The sequence below is a fragment of the Alligator mississippiensis genome, chromosome 2 (genome assembly GCF_030867095.1).
Source record: "Alligator mississippiensis isolate rAllMis1 chromosome 2, rAllMis1, whole genome shotgun sequence".
NCBI lineage: Eukaryota > Metazoa > Chordata > Crocodylia > Alligatoridae > Alligator > Alligator mississippiensis.
Window position 1 is genome coordinate 270,582,311 of NC_081825.1, and position 16,954 is coordinate 270,599,264.

Below are 16,954 nucleotides of genomic sequence, written 5' to 3' on the forward strand. Positions count from 1 at the left end.
TATTTCAGCATAAATTTCTCTCTCTCTTGGCACATAAAATGGAGACCAGGGAGTAGTATTTTTCTTAACCTTTCCTAGTCTCCGAAACAATAATCCATTAGCAATGTAGCTCACCATAAATGGATTGCAAAACTGCCTGTTTCGTGAGTTATAGCAGTCTTTCCAGAAGTAAGAAGTAAAGTTGCTGCAATTTTCCATGTCTTTAATTTTACTGTCACAAAGGTATATAAGCGCTATGTCCTGGAACTGATGGATTTCAAGTAGAAAAATTAGATTTCATATATTAATAGGTAAAAACAAGGCCTTTGCTAGTATAATTTTAATCTAATTATTAGCTCAAGAAAACGGTTTGGTGAATTAGGATTTACAATACAGTGGACCGTCCTGTTAACGGTCTACACACCATCTAGACTGCATTATCAATACAATTGCTTTTCTTTTGGAAATTAGATTTATATATAAACATTTTCCCTTAGAGTCAAAGAGAAAATGAGGGGGAGGGAGAAGAGGGGAGAGGAGAAAAGCTATTTTTAACCATAACATTGTAGACATTCCACCCAAGGGACTGTCTGCTTCATGTGTTTTCATCTTTGTTTGCTGTTGTTATTACAATGAATAAGTGATCTTAATTAGTGCTTTATGGAAAGGGCTATGTTGCTGGAACTCTTTAAAAAATGGGATAAAAATACCTTCAAATGGCTGATAGGCAAAAGTAGAAAACCATTCTGGAATAACAAGCAAGCAAGCAAGCAACCTTCCCTAACCTTCCCCTCTCCCCCCCACCTCTCCCCCCCGCCCCCCGTATTATTCCTGAAGCAAATTTTGTGAGGCCTCTCCAGGAACTTTATAACACATGTCTAAGCACAGTCTGTTTTGTACATGACCCTCAGGAAGGGCACTTAAAGAGGAAAGTGGTCATCATCTTTCAGTTTCAAAGGATAAATGCACTACTTTGATGAAATGTCTTGGGCCAAATTCTGTGACATCCATATTAATCCATTCACTGTGGCAAATTTGCCCATGTGTAACTGAGAGCATAACTTGAAGCAGTGATGCCACAGAAGAAATTGGGCTTGTGAATAAGACAGAAAATCTAGGTTCAGTTCCTGCCTCTGTACGAGTTTCAGAAAGAAAGAAAAAAAATGTAGCTTGATTCAATAACCCCTCAGGTTAACTTGTGTCCTTCTGCTGCCTTTCATGGGACCTACATCAAATCATTAATCCCTATGGGCATTTTTACATATGCTCCGGGGATGGAGGGTGGGAGCCGCTTTAATTGGAGCTGGAGCTGCTCTACACAGATTATCTCATGTATCACTGTCCCCGTGCTTCAAAATGGTGGCACACTAAAGCACACTAATTAGCATGCTGTAGCAGACTTGCTTAAAGTCTGCTCTGACACAGTATAATTACAGTGTGTCAGAGCCACCTTCTGTGCTTCAGTTCCACATCTGTAAAATGGATATAATATTACTTCCTTTCTCTGAAGCTTGGCCTATCATCTGTTTAGATTTTAAACTCACTGGTTCAGAGACTATGTCTTGTTATACCATTGGGTAGAATTCAGCATGATGGAGCGTTAGGGGCGGGTTCTAGAATTCCTGTAAAATTAATGCTAACAATTATTACAGTACAGTACTTAAGCAGTAAGCATGGTAGGCGTTATAGAGATGGGTATGTGCATATGATTGTTCAAAGACAATACTATATTTACTTGAATCTAAGATGACCTTGAATTTAAGATGACCCCCCAGTAATTAGATTCTATGTATGGAAATTGTATAAACTTGTTATAATTTTCCAGGCATAGAATCTAAGTACTGGATGATTGTTTTGAATTAGTCCCAGACCACTGCTACATCAGGAAAAGTAGTAGCTAGGAGGGGTCAGGCAGCCCGCTTTACCTCTGCACCCCCCCCAAATATTCCACCTGCAGCCTTCTTCTCCCCCCACCACCTGCACCCCTTACCCATAGCTCCCCACAGCCTCTTCCCCTTCCTCCCATGCTCTTAGTGTCTGCTTCTCCTCCCCTACCCCCTTTACTGTCAGGTGCTGCTTGGGCTCTGTTCCCTCCCCAGAGTACAGCATTTGGAACTCAGCTCTTGCTGGGTCATGTAGCAGCAGCAGCACTGCTGATTGGCTGGGCAAGGGACAGAGTTTCTATGTGCTCTGTGCCCATAAGGGAATCCAGTCTGAGTCACAGCCAAGATGCACTTGACAGTAAGGGGGGAATGGGAGTTGGGGCAAGGGGGCAGAAATTTCAGAGGGCAAGTGACCTTTTTTTCCCCCCATGGTGATTGGGGGTGTGTGTTTTAGATTACAGAAAATACGGTATTTCATATGCAGATTCCTGAGTGTATGGAAATGCCTTGTTTTGCACACGCAGCTATAACACTGAAGCATATAAATCTAAAGAAGGCTATTATAGACCCATCACTGAATATTGAGCTTGCTGTGTTATTTATTCTTTCATAGTAGGGTTTGTTTTTTTTTAAATATCAGGACCATAGTCTGTACACTCTTTTAAAAGGGATTTTTTTTTCCTACTTATCACAGTGGAGTCTTCCTGTGGGATTTTGGGGTGCTACAGAAGTACAGCTATTAAATAAAAACAATAAAGACAAAGTAGAGGCTGTGTACTGGAGCAGTAAACACCAAGACTCAGAATGCTTCCATGCACAGTAAAAGAAAATGCTAACTATTCTGAGTTTTAAAACAAAAACAAAAATCTTTTCTGCTCCAGCCCATCCTGTTGAACATGTGATTGATTCCTTTACTATATATTTCTTTTTGACAATCTGCTAACTGATACTCTGTGCAGGAATAAATGAAATATTTATCTGACAGCAAACAACTGAAATGAAAATTCCTTCATGTATTCCCTTGGAAGACTTCCAAAATCACACAGTGCATATTTTGTTGTACGTTTGTTTTTTACTCTCCTTAGCACATGTCACATGTCAGCTCCTGGAGAGAAATCTTTTGGGGTATCGTCAAATAAGTGACTTTCTTTTTAAATGTTTGTAGTGCACTGACGAGAGCTCGTTTACCAAACCTAATTGTGACTTTTCCTGAGACTTGAAGGCAAAAAATGATGAAGACGGGAATGACAGAAACAGCTCTTGAAAAGGAAGGATGCACAATTAATATATATCCATAAAACAATTTCCAATTTTGATTTGATGAAAACATGCTTAAGGAATCATACAGTATTTATAAACAGCATCTTTAAACTTGAAGAAATCAAAGGATAAATGTTGAATAAAAAAGCCACATAGGATTATGTAGAGCAACTTTACTGTGCTTCCTAGTTCACTGGTTATGTCCACATAGAATGAAACTGGCCAGGACACTAAACACTGTTGTGGTATTAATATAATCATGCTGATGTCTGTAATGAGAAAAGTCATTAGCTGCAGAGTGAAGAAGCAATGCCTAATAAGATCTAACTTCCTTGTATAGTCTGTAATCTTTCCTAAATTGTATTATAATGCCGCATCCAATTCATGTTTCTCTTTTCACATTTTTAAATAGAGCAGGCAGTGACACATTGTTCTCTTTTCCAATGAAACAATTTAGTGACCTCTTTTAATTTGCATTATAAAATAAATTTCCAGTTCTTTAGGAAAGGGTTAGTCTTAGCTGCCCATATGTTTTCTTCTGACAAACCTAGGCAAACTTCCATGCTCTTTCTGCTTGGTTTATATACCTTTTCTCATATAAATGTAATTTCTCAACACAGTCAGGAATGCCATACTGAAGAGCTGTAGTCATCTTCTTGTCTTCAGTTTGTTCTGTAGCTCCAACATGATTTTAGCGTCATTCTGTTATTTTGCCTATTCTTTCATGGCCTAATAAAACTACTCTCTTCATTCAATACTCTAAAACAGATGCTTTTCCATTTATTAGGCATCTAAATATAGGGTTCCAGCTCCAGTGCGAGACGCAGAGGTAAAAGCCTGCTGCACCCCCATGAGTCCAGGGACCCCCAGGAGAGACCCCAGGACTCCCGATAAGCTCTAGCCTTCCTGCAGGTAAGCAGGGGCCCATGGTGGGAAGGACATAGCTAGCTGGGAGGCGGCTGAGTGGAGTCGAGGAGGGTCATGCCCCCTGCCAGCTCCTACTTGGCCCAGCCCCCCAGGTTGGGGTGGCACTTACCTATCCCCTCCTTCGGTGGGGGGGAGGGACCCCCTTAGCCTCCAGGATGTCACTCTCCCTTTGTACTTGGCCTTGGTGAGGCCACAGATGAAGTACTGCATCCAGTTTTGGGCTCCACAATTCCAAAAGATTGTGGAGAAGATTGAGAGAGTCCATAGGAGAGCCACGTGCATGATCAGAGGTCAGGAAAACAGACCTTATGATGAGAGGCTGAGAGCCATGGGACTCTTCAGCCTGGAAAAGCGCAGGCTCAGGGGTGATCTGGTGGCCACCTATAAGTTTATCAGGGGTGCTTACCAGGATATGGGGAAACATTTGTTCACCAGAGCACCCCAAGGGATAACAAGATGGAATGGTCACAAACTCCTCTGTGACCGTTTCCTGCTGGACATATGGAAGAACTTCTTTACTGTCCAAGCCCCCAAAGTTTGGAACAGACTGCCACTGGAGGTGGTTCAAGCACCTACTATGAACACCTTCAAGAGACATTTGGATGTTTATCTTGCTGGGATCCTATGACCCCTGCTGACTTCCTGCCCCTGGGGCAGGGGGCCTGACTCGATGATTTTCAGAGGTCCCTTCCAGCCCTAATGTCTATGAAATTGCATTTCAGCAATTTTAGGTGCTTAGGTCTTTAAGTGCAATTTCATTTCATCGTGTCTATATCTCTGAAAAAACATTAATATGATTAATTTTATATTGTCAGTTTAGTCTTAAGTGCCTAAGTTGACAAAAGGATCAAAGAAAAGGAAGAGTCAGTAGCAGGGTTGTCAACTATCTGTAAATTTATGGACTGTCCATAAATAAGATAAAACACCTGTCCATAAAGTCCACTTGAGCCATCTGTAAAAACACTAAGCAGTTGGATCTTGATCAAGCTCTGTAGATGGAAAGAGATGAGGAGCAGACAGAAAAGAGCAGCACCACCTCATGTCTGAATGGGAGAACTGTACCCCGCAAGGACATTCTCTCGGCTTTGTAGATCACTCCCCTGCCCTGAGCCATGTGCTCCTGCTGCCTTCTGTCAGCCACCTGTACTGCTGGTTCATAGATAGGCTTCTTTGAGAATCTGTGCCAGAGTAGACATTTACATTTATGAGTTGCATTTACATTATGTAAAACATATATCATTAAAAATGCATGTTAGTCAAAAATTTTTATTGTCAATAAAAAGTGAAGATTATCTGTCAGTGAAACTAAAAGGTCTGGGGTTGTCAACCCAGGTCAATAGCTTAGTGGGTACAACACTTGCCCAGGAACTGGGAGATCTGGGTACTAGATACCACTTTGCCAGAGTACGTTTGAACCTACATTTGTCAATTGCCAAGTGAGTACCTTAACCACCAGGCTACGCACTACAGAGAGCAGAGTGTACCCTCTGCTCCTCCTGTTGAACTTAAGCCATTAGGTGGAATGGAATGTGAGAGTCAGGGAGCTAGAAGGAAAACAAATTGAGAGAGCATGACTTCTGACCAGTGAAGAGGATCCTGTCCCCAATGGGAGGGGATCCTGAATTCTGCTCACATATTTAAAACAAAATGCATAATGTTACCATTCAGCTCTGTGTTCTTGGGGAACCCTGGCACAGGACGCAGCCTATCTGACTCACAAAGGACTCACCTTCTCCCTGCCTCTGCCTGAACATGAACTGATCAGAGGAAGAACTTACAAAAGACAATGAAGACGCAGTGGGAGATGCATCTGAAGCCCTACAGACACGGGTGATAAGAGTGAAGCAACTCTCTTGGTCTCATTTGAACCTGAGATGGAACTGGATGACAACTCATTTAAATGGGAGATGGGACAGGAATGCCCCCTTCATTAGCATTCAGGATGGAGAACAGAGATTCCAGGGCAAGGACTGCACTGAATTCTAGGACCAGAGAAGCAAGAGAGCATTGCATGATGAGGGATCCCTGCTCCTAATGCTAATCAACCAACGTCTACACACACCCAGCTCAGCATTTATCAGACCAATTCTAGTAATGACTCCTGTATTGGTATCCAAAACACTGAATCTGCCTGTCTGTATTGTGAGCTCCCTCAAAGTAATGCCACCCATAGCCAGCAATGATCAGTTCCTATTATGCAGCATATGAGCCATTGTTTACCCATAAACAAACCTAATGTTCTCCCTTGAGCCATTGTTAGTTCTCTACAAAAACCCCTACCCAAGCTCAAGTTTCTGTCCATATTCTTTTGATCCAAAGATGCACCAGTTCCACTCCTTTTCTGCCGGGAATCCCCCACTGATCGTGCTGAGGACTCTGCCCGTCTGCCAGCTCCAATGAACACCTGGTTCAAACTTCACTGAGTGGTGAGACCTCAACTCTCTCTCTCTCTCCCTCCCTCTCTGATTCCAGGAACCTGACTTTTCCTCTTATACCAGGCACAGCTTTCTAAACCTGACTTTTGCTAATTAAATTTGAGCTAGACTTCCCCAAATACCTTACTGAAACTATGTAATATTGTACTTGTTTTATTTGTCTCTCTTGTATGGCTATTAGTACTGGTATCAGCATAAGTTCATACACCTGGCAATAAATAACTTTTATGGTCAAACTGTTGCTATACTCTCTCTCTGAACCTCACTTACTCTTCCTTCCCCTTGACCTCCCCATTTGCTCTGCAGCAACACTTCTTTTACCTAAGCCAAAGATCCTTGTAATGCCCAATACTACAGTGGGGTCTGATCATCAAGGGGGTTACTACTAGGACCATTGTGACAAGAGATTGGGACGCGCTGAGTTTTGAGGTACATGAAGGTATCAGCTGAAAGTGCTGATCAGACCCAGCCTGCTTAGATGTTAGTGTGCGTGTATGTGGGTCTAACTGCATTTATTGTTGTCCTGATGAAATAAGGGATGAACTGAGTTCAAGGCACATGAGGGTGTCAGCCTGTCAATGCTGAATAGTCCAGCCTGACTCAGATGCACTCTGTTAACCCATGTGCTTGTGTCTGACTACATTTTATTGTTGCCCCGATGAACTGAGTTCAAGGCATATGACGGTATTAGCCTGTCAATGCTAAATAACCTGGCCTGGCTCAGGCGTGTCCTATTAATCTGTGTGTGTACGTGCATATATTTGTTTGACTGATCCGGTGGTTGTAGAAACACAGCCCCATTGAAACTGAGTCCTGCAAGATAGCTCCACTGGGGGTGAGGACTTGCAGAAGGGAGAGATACAGCTCCATATAGAAACACAAATAACACAAGCAGCACATGAATAGAATTACAGAAACCCCAGAAATGTACCCCTGATAAATAAGCACACACTAAAGTGACAGGCAAATCTGGTAACAATAAAGGGTAATGGCAACAAGTCCTAGAACCTCCATCTCTGTGGGACCTCATACACACATCTTCTATTTCCTAGGCAAGGCTCCAACTCATTGGTTAATGGGTAAAAATTGGGTAGCTTCTACTCTTCCTTGTGATGGTTTAAATAAGTGCCTCTTCTCCAGGTGACATAGGTCGATAATGATGGAGGTGGATATGTGAACTCCTGAGTCAGATGCCTGAAGGATGAGAATTATAGACTTCTTTCTGCCTAGCATCCCTGTTGCCTGTAGGTGACTTCTTGCTTAGTGTATATGTTCAAGCAGTGCTTTAGATGGCTCAGTGAGGGAATGGGTGGGCTATGTGCAGGTGGAATAGGCTCACTCTCCTAAAAGATTTTTTTTTTTGAGAGATGAGCAACTGCATATGCTGAGCCACCTTCTAGGCAGAATAGACCTTTAACATTTCATGGCAATCTCATGGCAACCTTTGTGCTTGGAACTGCCTCCCAGCCAATATTTCTCAATCATCCCCTTCCTGTATGTCATAAAGCATCTCAAGAAAATGTCAGATTTCTATTCAATTACTGGCTTTATTCATGGTTTCTCAACAAGATCAATACTTAGTTCAGAATCTCCAATTGATCCAGTATTCTTAGGTGGCATCACTAGTAAAAAGTGCCTTTTTCATCCATGTTTGATTAACACTGTTTCTCTCCCACATGGACCATGCCACTGCTATCTGTCCCTTAGTAAGTTATAATGAAGGCATTTATAATGTTTAGCTGACCTGTTCTGCTTTGGCGGTAAATGTGCTGCTCTGTCAGGCACTCAACAGCTCTCTAGTAAATCCAATACTGTATTTGCTATGTGAACTTTTAACAGACTCCTAGCTCTTAAAGTCAGCCATTAAGTATATCTAGTGGTGTCAGCATCTATTTTTTCAGAGGCAGAAGCTGGACTTCAGCACATTATTGTTCTCTAGATATCTTAGCTGGACATCTGTCAGTAAAATTACAATCAACATTCAAACACAAGTAAATGGAGTAGATTTTGTAAAACAAAGTAGATCTAAGTGGGCTATTAGTTGAAACCCCCCCAAAAAGTACATCGCTCATCTTTCTGATATAGCACAGAGCAGTGTTAATTTCCTGGTTATCATGTCATGTCAAAAATCGTTTGATTTTTCATAATCTGTTATGTTGCTGATTAGCTTTCACCAGGAACAATCACAGGTGGTGAAGGAATTTGAACTGATAAACTTGAATAGTGCTACATTGTTTCCTAAAAGATATGGGATTAGTATACCTCCTTTGGGTACAGCCAATGGCTAATTAAGATCAAGTCTATTGTATTTCTCTGTTCTGGGTATCTCATAGAGAGAGACTTTTTGCAACATTATTTAAATTACCTTTTCTAAGACTCAAGATCAAACAAGATCATATCCTGGAGTCCTGAGTAAAGGCTAAATTGTCCCCAGGTGTTGTATAAGAGTTCATAGTAATATGGTGCCTTTTGTACTATCTTGGCCTACCAGGACATAGAGTGCAGGGGATGAAGGAGCCCATAATGGATGCTCTGGATGGAAATTCAGTTCTGAATTTATCAGCACTTTGAGAAAGCGTTACATTGCCTGTCCTATGAAAGGTGCAAGTGTGGACTCTCGTAAAATGATGAAAGAAATATTTGGAAGATGTTTTCCAAGGAGTTTACCATCCCCTGAGCTTTCTGATCTTGGAGGCATTTTCTGGCAAATGATTCCATGTTATCAGTTGTTTCTGGTAGAGAAATAGAAAGATGAAACCAAGTGCTAAGCTCTGATGCTTTAAACCTTCGACATCATAAGCTCACTGAGACTTATTAGAGATTTTGCAGATATAAATTCTATTTGATGCGAGGAAGCATTCAGGACTGGGCTATATACTGCTAGTGTGTCAATAAGGAGGAACTCAGTTCTGAATATCGTATTTTAAAATGAGTGGAAACTGTTAATAACCTTTAAATCAACACACATTTGAGATTCTGGAAGTCATCTTCAGATAATCTTGTCAATTGTTTAAATACCTTCCTCTTTGAGAAGGTCTGATTTGCCTGGTGTTTAACAAGGATTAGGAAGGATATCTTTTTGTATAAGTGGCCTGCCAGTATTACTTCTTAGCTGTAAATTTCCTGCATAGAACCCATGTAAATGATATGTAATTCTTTGATGAAATAGGTCATAAGCTCCAACTACTTCAAAAGGAGAAGCTAAAATGAAAGCACTAGTGATTAAACCAACAGTCTAATTCCAATGTTCTATATAGAGGATTAATTAGGTCTATTAAAACACAGTATTCTAATAGGCAAGGGTGAGATCAATGGTCTATACAGTAGAGATGATGCTGGTTGAAAAGGGACCCTTCTGAGTCTTGTCACTCTGGATTGTGACTGGCATCCCAGCTGGAACTCCTGATCTCTAATGGAAGGATGGTAAAATATGCAGAGTCTGGAAAAATCTGAGATAAGGAGGCTTTGTTCTCTTTGTCAAAGTGTTTTAGTAATCATAAATTGGCTTAGTGAGCAGAGATGATCTTTCTGATAAACTGTAGAGAGACCAATACAAAAGCATATAACGAAATCCACAAACCAGTGGTTGTGTAGGTACTAGTGAGAAAAAAAAATCTGGTTGCTGGAGTCAGCTAGACCTTGTGCCAACTATTAACATTTTCCGCAGGGCTGAAATGTTGTTCTTGCATTTAATAAACTGTATAAAATTTAATTAGAAAATTCAAGGAGGGGAAGTAATAATCTGAAAATGAAAAAATGGTTGCAATGCATTGTATCGATTTCTAGCAGCCAGAAACATGTTAGGTAGTATTTAAACTATCTGCTGAAACCATTTAAATTATTCTTATCATTGCATTATCTCCCAGGTAGTATTTCCTCTAATAAATAACAGATTTCTGTGTTTAAAGATAAAAGGCCAGATTAATTGTTAACTTGTTCATAGGATCTTTTGTGGTGCTTCCCTGTGAGTTTAAGTTTCCCTTTTACAAACTGCAACTGTACTTTTCTTGTTAAATCATTTAGTTTTAGGATGATTTTGGTTTTTATAAAATCATAGAAAAATGGGGCTTGAAGGTACCCTAGGGGGTCATCTAGTTTAATGCAGTTTTCTAGGCAAAATCATCCCTAACTCATCTCATCCAAGTGTTTGTCTAATCTCCTCTTAAATTTTATCCCAATATAGACTCCACAACTTTCTTAGGTGATCTGGTCCAGTGTTTAACCAATCTCATAGTTGGAGAGTATTTCCTAATATTAAATGTAAATTTCCCCTGTGGCAGTTAAAACCATTACTTCTTTTTCTATCCATAGTGGCCACAGAAAATTGTCAGCCTCTTTATAAAACATGTTTCTATATTTGAACACTGTTATTAAATTCCCCCACAATCTTCTCTTCTCCAGACTGATTAGTTCCAGCCTTTCCTTATTTGTCATTTTTTTAAATCTTTAATAATTGTTATTGCTCTCCTCTGGACTCTTTTGAATATGTTCACATCTTTGTTTAAGCAAAGACTCCAGTGATAGACACTCCAGATGAGGCCTAACCAGTACTGAATGAAAGAATCAGTTCCCATGAATTGGCAGCAACTCCTGTTAATACATCTCAATAAGTTCTTGGTTTTTTTTTGTTTTGTTTTGTTTTTTTGGTTTTTTTGTTTGTTTTTTTTTGTTTTTTTTTGTGTTTTTTTTTGCAACAATAGCATACCATTCATTATACCTCTCAGATCCTTGTCTGTAGTACTGCAGCCTATGCAGTTATTTCTCAGTTTGCATTTGATTGTTCCATTCCCCATACAGGAGTTTGCATTTGCCCTCACTGATTTTTTTTTCCAATTAATTTCAGAACATTTTTCTAATGTATCAAGGTCCTTTTGGATTTGACCCCTCTCTTCCCAAGTGTATTTTTCTCCCTGCCTCCCCTGCCCCCATCTGTAAATTCATTTAGGTTTCACTCCATTCTACCTTCCAAATGGCTAATGAAGGTATTAAACAGTACCAGGCTCAAAACAGACCCCTGTCCAGTTAGCTTTTCAACCACTGATGACTACCTTTTGCATTCAATGATATGACCAGTTATGCACCCACTTTACAGTAACTTCATCTGGATTGTATTTCTTTAATTATGAGATTGTCATAAGATACAATATCAAAAGCTTTGCTAAACTCAAGTGTGCCATATCTGCTGCTTTCCTCACCCTCCACAAAACCTGTCACTTTATCACGGAAGGAAATCACACATTAATACAAGCTGTGGTTCCAATGATCATGGATACAATTAGGAAGCTACATGTTTCCTATAATAAACAGAGCTGAGGCACATTAGCTCAGTGCTGTGTATTGGCAAGAGCATACTAAAGGCCACACTTTTATTCTCCCTAAAGAGTAATGTTAATAGGACTGAAGAAGGAAAACAGAAGCAGCTGTCCCTGATCTTTTTGCTACAGTGTTGCTAGGACACTCCTATTATCTCTGATCTGTAGGTTAAGTTGTCATTGAGAAGAAACATGTTGCGCCATTCTAAACATGATAACCAGGTGGGTGCAGGGGCACAGACTCACCCCTCTTTCAATAAACCACACTGTGGGAGCAGCCCGTACAGATCTTTTTAAAATGTCCCTGAAGCAAGTAAGAATTACTCCCCTCTCTTCCAATTCTTATACAGTGGTGCCTTTCCCCCCCACCCGCCTCCCCTGCCCATTGCTATGCTGTATCCAATTGCCCCGAGGGTTGGCAGAGGGAGCAGAGCACCAGAGATTTTCCTGACTGCTTCAGCCATGGTCTGCATAGAGCTGGACCCAGACATGGAAAGCAGCAGCAGCAGGTGTCTCTGCCCAGTCTCATTGGTGTTCCCTGCCAGCCCTGGAGGAGGCAAAGGGTCAGGGAACCCGTCTGCTTCTGCTGCTGCCACTGCTGGTGCTGTCTTTAGCCAGGTCTGGCTCCACACGCAGCCTGATTGTAACAGAGCAGGAGCAGCCCCTGAGCTAGCATCTGAGCTATGATGTTCTCATAGCGCAATTTTGTCAATTGTCCTTCATGCTTTTGGCATTGGTGGAAAAGGTACTCTCCTTGCCCCAGATTGTAAAGAATTCCAGCACTTCACCATGAGTTCAGGTCAGGGCCTGCCTGAAGGGGCCCAAAAAGAACATTCTCTGGTTTGGTTCACAAAGGTAGGTGATCTCTATTCTAACCCATGCAAGCACACTAGGCTGGGCAATATGCCAGATTCCAGATCCTCCAGGTGCCAATAACCCGGGGAACCCCCTCAGGCAGGTCTGCAGACTGAGGTGTCCTGTGGAGAGCTGTGTCCCTCACCTTCACTACCCAAGAATTTACTCTGAGCCCAATAAATTGGTTTCTTCATTATGTACCACTGTATACAGAAAAAAAAATTACTACGCAAACAAAAGACTATATATCTATATCTATAATAACTATAGGTAACAATAAAACCAACAATTTGAATACAATCTATGAATACAACATGAAATAAATAATTCCAACACATGGGGGAGGTGAAGTCCCACCTATGTCACACAGCTCCAACAATTACATTCACCTGAGTATAACCTTTTAAAAAGTTTCCCTTACAATTAAAATTCACTCCCATTGTAATAAATGGCAACACCATTATTGATATGCTCCGCTACTAGATGGTGGAGACAAGGCTCTTGTTGCTCCAGGGATTCTGACCTCCCTTCTTTCGACTGGCCGCCATGAGACAAACCTCCGGGCCGGTGATGCAGGCAAATGTCTTCCTTTTATATCTATTGAAATAAACCATCTGCAAACTCTATGGACTTAGGTGTCCCCTCACACCCCATGAGTATGGCCTCTTCAGCCCACTCCTCCTCTGGGGCTGTCTCCCCTTCCTGCACCTACAGCCACAGACAGGGGATTTCTCCGCCCTCTCCACCCAGCAAGTCTTGGTTCATGCAGCCCCAAGCCTTCCTAGCTCAGACGGGGCTCCCTCCTGCACATCTCTGACTGGCAGCTTCTCCCAGCTCCCAGCCAGCCTACCAGGTTTTGCTAACCATTCCCTTCCTCACTTCCCCACATCCCCACCTATGTCCTAAAGTTGCACAGCTCTGCACCCAGTGGGAAAATCAGCTCCTTGTGGGGCAACATGGACTCTCCCTTGTCCTAGTATCTGCTGCCTGAGCAAATTTCAATTCCCTGTTCCAGAGGCGGGGGAGCTACATCTCTGCCCCGTCCCCCCCTCCCCCCCCAACTCTCCAGACGGAAATTGGATCCTCTTCTCTCCCTCTTTTCCTGCTTGTTGGCTGTTTTATGGTACAAGCACAGCCAATCAGAGCCCTCAGTTTGCAATGACGTCTCTGATCAAAGTGCAAATAGTCCAATAAAAAGCATACATGGTGTATAGCATTCTTCCTTAGCATTGGCGATGCATAGGGGTGCACATGGGTTAACGTGCACCCCCTGAGCTTGGTGGTGCACCCCCTGCAAAAAACACCACTGATGCTGCCAGTGGTGCCTGCAGATGTTCACTGCTTGCCACCCCCCACTCATGGCCAACACTGCTGGCAGGGTATGCGGGTGATCCCCAATCACTGCTGGCAGTGTCTGTGGGTGGTCGCTGATTATTGGTCGGTGTTTACCACACCACCACCCTCCCCATTGACACCTCTGAGGCCGCCTGCAGGAGCTTGCTGCCACCATGCCCTGCCACTGCTAACACCATCTGCAGGAGCTTGCCATTCCCCCTGCAGCCTCCGGGGGCATGTGACATTCATGTTCCTAAGCACAGTGTGCTTACTTACCTTGCAGCCAAGTGAGCCACGCAGCTGTTACACTGTTCACATGGGAGTATTTGAGCAACACTGGTAAACCATGAGGATGTCAATGAGTTTTTGGGGTGGTGTTATGTGGGCTGGGGTTGCAGTTGTTGGCTTAGGACCAGTACTATCCAGAGTGGATAATTCATCCAATGAGCAGGTGTGGGGGAATTGGGAACTGTGAATCATAGGGTGCTGTGGAGAAATGCAAATTGTTCATTTTATCTCTGTGATTAATGTGACCACAACATGAGCTGGGTAGTACAACCCAGAGACAACCCACTCCTGAAGTGACATACCTTCAAGATGCTCAGAGAGCAACTGGCACAATTTTTCCCTCTTTAACAGGTGGATTCTCATGTTTTAACTGCCTTTAGCAATGCTAATTGTAACATGTAGTGGCACCCTTAAAATGTTGAATAATTTTCTCCCTTTTGATTACCTCTTGTTTTTTTTAATTTCTGTGTTATTTTCAATTTTCAAGTATAATCCCATAAAAATATAATAGGACAGACGATATAGTACGGATATATAATATTTATTTTTGCATTCTGGTATAAATCAAAGAATAATCATAATCAAGCTAATTAAGTCATACTGAATATATGGAAAGTATCATTTCCTTGGACCTCCAAATTTTGCTGCAGGATTTCAGTATGGTTTGAAATAAGTCTAGGCAGAATCTTAGGAAGAAGAGCCACTAACTTTGATGAACTTGAGGGATTTGATTTGGGTTTTTTTACCACTTCACTTCTAATATAACACTTTCCTGCATGTTTTAATCATGCCATTATGGTAATGTGATTGGATTATTATTGCAATGGAGCCAATACAATACAACACAAGAGGTTAATTATACACTTTTGGTTTGACCTGTATGTGACAATTTTATTATTAGAGAGAAGTAGTTAGCTATTTCAGTCTGAAATCAGGTAAAAGGCAGAGTATGATGACATCTTAAAGACTAACAGTCCAGGTGACAGGCATCTGATGAAGTAGGAGGTCACCTACAAAGTTTCTGCTACTCTGAACCAGTTAGTCTCCAATGTGCCACTTGGCCCTGCCTTCTGCCCAGTTTTCTTGCTGATGAGGTTGACAAGAAGAGACACTGCCTAATCAGTTCCGAGCACGTAATTCCTAAGGTTTTATAATTAATTACTAGACCCAATTACCTACTTTTGCTACTTACACTTTGTATCCTATCCTTCCATTTTTTAAAAGACCAACAGAGATGAGAGCATTAGGGAATTAGGAGTTGTTTCTGTGGTCCCAGTTTTGACAGAGAGGCTCCTTGCCAGTTTTTAAATCTTATTCTTTATGTGTACCATTCAAATGAGCTTTGGAGTTTTTTCCACTCGAAAAACATTTGTCATGGTACAATGATACATGGTACAATGATCTGAACTGATTTTTCTTTAATATGTTTGTTTAACTGGACTCTGTCATATCCAGAACTTCATGTGAGGTATCTTTCACTAAGTAAAGAGCTCTCACGATGGACTGAGTCATTATTTTACTTACAAGAGCTATCTTTATCTCTTCTAAAACAGGAGGAGAACTAGAAGAATGCAATGGTGCAGTGTATGTTTTTTTAAAATTGTTTCTGCTGTACTGGATTTGGAAATATATTCCAGAAAGGGATGTCATGACTCAGAGTAAAGGTTTTTAGATACACTTTTCCAAGATGTGCCAACCAAGAAGCTTTTGGATAAATATTTTCTTCTTTGACAAGTTTTACTTTTGTAATAAGCCTGTTTCATTTTCCAAAAGAAGAATTTTTAGAAGGTTTATGTGATAGTTCTTCATGTCTGAGAGAGTGCCATACATATGTCTGATAACAAACTTCTGCAATAAAAATCATGCTATACCAAATACAGCTTCTTGTAAGGTGCAAATTATCTGTCTGATTACAAAGTTAATGAAACTGAGAACATTCCCCATGTCTAAGGGGTTTTAGTCTCTTGTAGGGCTGGGTAATAAAGTGAGTCAGGTAAATATTTTATTGCTAGATTACAAATGAAAATGGTAAAGAGCCGCATAACAGTTTTCAAGGGAGCTGGCAAAATGTTTTCATTGAAACAAACTTTGAAAAAAAAGAAAAAGGAATTTCCCACAAACCAGAAAACTCATTTGGTGAACACAATTCCTCAAAAAGTACTATTTTCTCTGTAAATGTACAGTGTTTTCATCTATTTGATTGCTAGAAGTATCTAAACCTCAGTTCTTGTCCATTTGCGGTCATAAGAAACTCCATGGCACTTTTCCAAAAAAAATGAATGATTCATGGCTAAATGCCAAGTCCAGTGGTTATCATCTGCCTACTTAAATTCCTGTTACATTTTCAGCTCAGACAACGTAGTTCTCACATCTTGCTCTTAAACTAACATACATTATCACAGGAACTTTTTAACAGCTTATATGTTGACCCCAAGAGGTGGCTATATTTCATGACCATATAAAGTTCACTAGGAAGGTAATTCATTTTTGTAAAGAGCTTTTAGATCTTGAGAATAAGGGATCTAGATAACCTGTTTTTGTCCAGGTCATGCTTAATGGATTAGGACCTTCCAGGACTTAGATACTGGTTTGCCTCATATCTGGATTATAATGTAATTTAGATGGGAGTTCAGTGCCTATCTTCCTCGATTGGAAGCTTCAGAACATGCTTGCAAGCCTA

At 41.1% G+C, this 16,954-nt stretch overlaps 1 long non-coding RNA gene across 1 annotated transcript in view; it reads left to right on the plus strand.

The window, feature by feature from the left end:
* The first annotated feature begins 3,913 nt into the window (after nt 1–3,913).
* LOC109281701 (uncharacterized) overlaps nt 3,914–16,954 on the plus strand; it is a 137,060-nt gene continuing 124,019 nt past the window's right edge. The window contains exons 1-2 of the long non-coding RNA XR_009459621.1: nt 3,914–4,034; nt 6,369–6,475. This is a non-coding gene — a long non-coding RNA (uncharacterized LOC109281701). The remainder of the gene's footprint in view (nt 4,035–6,368; nt 6,476–16,954) is intronic.